Genomic DNA, 6,000 nt, shown 5'->3' on the forward strand with positions numbered 1-6,000 from the left:
GGCAAAATAACATCAAACTTGTAAAAACGTTCTTTACTTAAGTAAAGAAAACCAGTGTTAAAAAAAATACTCCACTAAAAGTTGAATTACTGAAGCAATTTCTTTACTCAAGCATAAATGAAAAAGTACAGACTCTTAAATGTACTCAATAAGAAAATAAAAAGTATCTCCATTAAGGACAATATTCATGCAAAGGTAACTAAACATTGATATTAATAACATAATATAATAGTACTGTATTAATAAAATAATAAAGCAATTTTAGTACACGAGAATACAAATGTTATTCCAATTTAAAGTCTAATTCTCACTTCGAATCTATTATGTAAGCCATAAGGAGTGAAAGAGAATTTTACAAACAGGAGGTGACTTTGCTTCTAAGCTTAAACAGAAAAATTAGGACTGTCAAGGGTTAAACTGAGATTCGACAGTTTTTTGTTTTGTTTTTTGGGTTTTTTTGGGCGGGGGGATTTACAAAATCCACAAAAAACAATGGGCTGGGAGGTCAGTTCCTGTATTATGATGAAGGAACCATTGTTCCTTCAGTTGTGGTGGTTTCAGTCATTATGCAAATGTACTGTTTATAAGATTGAGGAAACTTGCAGTCAGCTGAGACAGAAGAAGTCACTTGGATGAGTGACGAAACGTTACTCCCACTGAAAACGCTACGTCCAGATGAACAGAATCAACTTTTGGAGAATAGAAGTACGGATATTAACATTTCAACCACACACAACATCCACAAAGGTAAATGCATTATTAATAACACAAGTTAGCATTCATGCATTAATAATAATGAAGTAGGTCAACATTTTTGATAATTTTCAGCCCTGCCATCCTTTGGTGACCTGTCCAAGGTGTGCCTGCCTTCAGTTCCTCCTCTCCTGTGGGGTCAACTAGTTTGGTTTCAGTAGAGACATCATTTGTAGTCATCTACTTTTACGATTGGGATTAAAACTTTAAATCTGATTGTCAGGAATTCTTTCCTTTTTTTTGTAGCTCCAGTCATGTTTTAGTTTTTTGTTTTTTAACTTGTCACTGCTTATTATATTATATGGGGCGATCGTGGCTCAAGAGTTGGGAGTTTGCCTTGTAATCGGAAGGTTGCCGGTTCGAGCCCCGGCTTGGACAGTCTCGGTTGTTGTGTCCTTGGGCAAGACACTTCACCCGTTGCCTACTGGTGGTGGTCAGAGGGCCCGGTGGCGCCAGTGTCCGGCAGCCTCGCCTCTGTCAGTGCGCCCCAGGGTGGCTGTGGCTACAATGTAGCTTGCCATCACCAGTGTGTGAATGTGTGCGTGAATGGGTGGATGACTGGATATGTAAAGCGCTTTGGGGTCCTTAGGGACTAGTAAAGCGCTATATAAATACAGGCCATTTACCATATTAGTTGTGTAAGAAAAATATCAAAATTTCACATGAAACCACCCAAAATTACAGGACATCAATGATTTTTATCAGTATGTGAGGCTTAACTGAGGTTAACTGATCAAATGCATCAATCAGATTATTAATTAAAAGCGATTTTCTTAAATATGAAAACACTCTGGATTGAAGACTTTAGTTGGGGGGGGGTTCCATTTTGTATTAATTTATTATTAACTTCCATGAAAGTATTTTTGGTAAGATAAAGCAACATTTTGCATTTACACCAAGGCAAGCTGCCACAGCCAGCGATGGGAGCTGATACTGAGATGGAGTTAAAGTAGCCAAACTGCATAAAACTAATAAGGCGTTAATGAAAGTCTAGCAGTCAAATTGTTTGGCAAGGATGGCATCAGAGAAATGTATCAAATATCAAAAAATTATTCTACTCCTACAACACTGCAGCCTGCTTCTATTAATATTAACATGCACATTGTAACTATCCAGTGCGGCTGTTCTTTGTGAGTTTGTGCTGATTTTAAAGAAAATTTAAACCGCTGGCTTGTCCTTTTATTTTGAAAATACTAGTAATTTCCTACAGTTTTCGTCCTCCTACCAACTGCGATCTTGACTAATGTGTATTCATGAGAGAGAGAGAGAGAGAGAGAGAGAGAGAGAGAGAGAGAGAGAGAGATATGAACAAAAAGTAATTTAAAAAACAGAGACCTCCATCTGGAAACAATAAAACTATTGAGTTGATAAATTCTAATCTGATCAGTGATCAGTAAAGCTTGACAAACAGATAAATGGAAAGGAGCCAACTACTATGGGACAAATGAGATTAAGTGATTATGTGCAGAAATCTAATCAGCAGGAGACTGCTTATGTGTGCAGCTCCAGGTCAACCCTGAAACTCGAAGCAGCGAGGAGTTTATTTCACACAGGAAACAGCTCCAACAAAGCTGCTCCAGTTACGCCACCGAACTGCTGTTACCTGCTCAACTAGTTGGTTTGGAGGAGCCCTGTGCCACTGCTCACACGTACAATGAAAAGGATTTACACCCTTCACTTCCCCCCATCCCGTCTTGACCCTCCAGCATACATTCAGCGCAAGATCTGACTTGTGAGAGAGCGGTGAGGAAGTGGAGCAAAGGCAAACTGAGTAATGATAGTGTGACTCAAAGGAAGTCCTTCTCAGTTTTCAGACTTGTGATTGGTGTGTGATGGTGAATGAGTATTTTTGTCTCTAGACACCAACTGGGTGGGGACTCCAAACTCTGCTCCCCTACAGATGTGCAGCTTCTGGAGAGTGTCTCAAACCGCTCTCAAGTTGCACAGCTTTGTTTAAATTCTGAGGCTGGTAAATCAGTCTTGTGTCTTACTCATCTCAGTCTCAAGGAGAAAGTATTGAATTCACTCTTCTTGCTATTCACACATACCTACCACTGGCTGGTGTTTCAAATATCATGTGTAGCTGTGAAACAGAGTAAAAAGCCTTATTTTCAGAGTAAGAACAAAATCTGATACATTTCATATCATTTACCCCAATATTTAGTTGATCATAGAGCGAAAACAACAGAAAAGTCATGTGATGCTGAAAGAACAACCTGCCAAACTGTCTTTTCCATCAAGTGAATTTGTCAACAGGCTGGTAAAACGATGATAAAAAGAGAAAGCTAGTATGGGCAAATACCTCAGCAGTTTCAAAATTCATTTTTTTGATGTAAAAACTGCAAAGAATTTAAAGCTTTGCGTCCTCTCCAGCGCCTCGGGCACTGCCGCATTAAAAATAGACACGATTATATAGTGGAAATGTCGGCACTGACTCAACACTCTAAAAAATCCTCCAGTGAATAATTCCTCGCTTCAACCACAATTTTAAAACTCTACCATGAAGATGCAAACTTTTATATATTAAAAAACAACAAGCCAGAGACACCAACACCTGCTCATTTAACTCGGACGTCCACGTCATGATGTGGAAAACTGTCCTTTTTCTCAGAAACAAAAGCTGAAATCCTTTTATGACACATCTGGATGTGAAGCAAAGGGACTGTCCAGCTTTATATGAGCACATAATCAAAAAAGTCAGAATCTGTGAGAATTATAATGGAGTATTAGTTAACACGCTATGGGTATTAATGCTCAATGACATATGCTTCCATCTTAACAGTCTTTTTCTGAGAAAGTGCAATGCCAAATGACCTTATGCACACATTTCAAGAGCTGCCAAACACTCACAACAAATTATACAACTATAATATACTACATTACATGCCATCTTTGTATTATTACAGTTAAAAGTGCACATTCATAAATCCAAATGGGTGGAGAGTCAAAGTTAATAAATCAGATTTATTAGAAAAATTAACGGTTTAAAGGAAAAAATGATTCACAGAATATTTCTATCTTAATATAAACAAACAGTAGTGTGTGTTATTGTTGGGATTTTACTATCACTGTATAAATAAACTGCATATTTTTGATGATATTACTGTTTCTTCAGTTGCAATTTTTGAATTTTGTGTGGCCTTGCATTTAAATGATAAGTACAATAATAATCTTAGGAAGTATAATTAAACAATTAACTGGTTATATTTCCAGATTTTTACAGTCTGGTTGCAGCTTTGTGAAAGAAGGGGTATTTTTACTTTCACCCTTTTTAAGAAGCAGTTACTGCCAGTTATGCGTGCCACAAATTTAACCTCTTATTTGTGCAAGAAAATAGTGAAGTGGATGCTCAGTACGTGCCGTGATAGTGTTGTAAGGGAACTGATTTCCTCGAGGTTGCGAAACCGCTCAAGAATTCTCTGAAAGTCTTCTGAGGACACGGCCTCAGTGTTCCTGTTGTTTGCATCAAATCTTGACTGGAATGAAAGTGGGAAGATGAAAAATTGGTATTTGGTTTGTCTGAAAGATGAGAAGATCAACTGTGTGGATTTTGTGGTTTATGAGGATTTTGTGGGTTTAGCAACCTTGAATGAGTGTAAATTCTACCTACTAACCTGCAGTTTTGGGCGGACACCGGCCTCTTCACTCAGCTTTAAAGCATCATCTAAACTTTAGGTCAGAATGCTTGTTTCTTGTTAATTGCTTAGAGTTGTTTATCCCTCTGAGAGGGGTGAATAACAAGGTAATACTCGATTCGATTAAATGATAATCATACAGGGCCGCACTGTGGGCTTCGTTAAGCAGAACTTCCCTTGTTTTACATGTGAAAGTATAACAAGCTGCTATTCTCTCTGATATCAGGCTGCTGTTGCATATTTTAATTTGAGGAAGCAACCTCAATAAATGCAGATGTTCTACCTGTTCACAACAATGATGTGTTGATTTATAAACCTACTACCATAAAGGACATTTCAGCATGATTTCAGTTCACATTAAGAGTTTTTTTTTAATGTTCTCATCGTGTTATGAATTTTAACTTTTAACTAAAAACAAGGAGGACAGGTAACATTATCATGAGATTATTTATCAAAATAGCAACCACACCTAAAAGTCAGAGAAAAACAGAGTCTCACAACTTAATTGGCTGTCAGACTTTTGGAGAAAATGCTTCAAAAATAATTGGACCTCCTCCTTCTTTTTCCCCTTCTGGCTCCTCCATGGTTATCAACCTACCAGCGTCAGCATAACATCAGAGGAGATGCCGTGCTTTGTGTGCGCAATGTGTGTGAGTACGTGTGTCTGTGTGATACGTGGGGAACTAAATTTACCACAAAAAAGAGGGTGTGGGAACATAAACAGGTTCTAGATATATCCTCTCCTGGGAGCCAGGATTATGTTGCCAGTTCACAACATCTCAAAGACAAAGTACCTACAATACAGTATTTGAGAGAGTATCGAAACGATTCCTCTCCCACAAGCAAGCATTTGGTGATAGTGGGGAGGAAGAACTCCCTTACAACAGGAAGAGCTCCCCAGTAGAATCGGGCTTAGGAAGAAAACTAGTTTGGAGATGAGATGAAAAAGAAGCGTTAGAAGAGGAGCACCCGCAATTACCAAACAGAAAAAAAGACTGCATAAGAAAGAAGACAAAAAGTTAATCATATGTGCTTTACTATGATTACTATGATTCAGGAGGTTCATGCATAGACAGTATAAAAGATGGATGTAGTTTCCAGGTTTGAAACCTGCATTTTTTTTAACAGGGGTGCAGCATCAGCTGAAAAATGTCCAGTTTTATAGAAATTTATAGGGAAAGGGCTCTCAGCTGCCTCACTCTGTGACCTCAGTAAACACTTCACAGGTACGTTTACAGCATCAGTCTTTAGTTTGAGGTCACTTAAATAGTAAAAGATGAACTTCACAAAGTTCACTCCTCCCTAGTCTCATCCACTTTCAAAACATCCAGATGCTCAGCTTGAGGCTTCTTAACACGGTCTCACTAAGCAGTGGGTGGCATGAAGGTGCTTGCATCAATCTTTTAAGCTGTCTGTGGATCCATGAGATATTGTAGAGAAAACAAAACCGTCAAATCTATTCAGCAGAGGTTGAGCTATCCTGACTTATATTCTCTGGACTGCTCACTAGTAACAGATGAAATCAGCAGGTTATTTTTAAAAACTGGACACTTTCCTCCAGACTTCCAGAGAACATTATAAAACTGTGCTAACAGGCTGAGCTTTTACCATC

The sequence above is a fragment of the Haplochromis burtoni genome, unplaced genomic scaffold, assembly GCF_018398535.1.
Source record: "Haplochromis burtoni strain Fernald_Lab_line unplaced genomic scaffold, NCSU_Asbu1 Contig_78, whole genome shotgun sequence".
Classification (NCBI taxonomy): Eukaryota; Metazoa; Chordata; class Actinopteri; order Cichliformes; family Cichlidae; genus Haplochromis; species Haplochromis burtoni.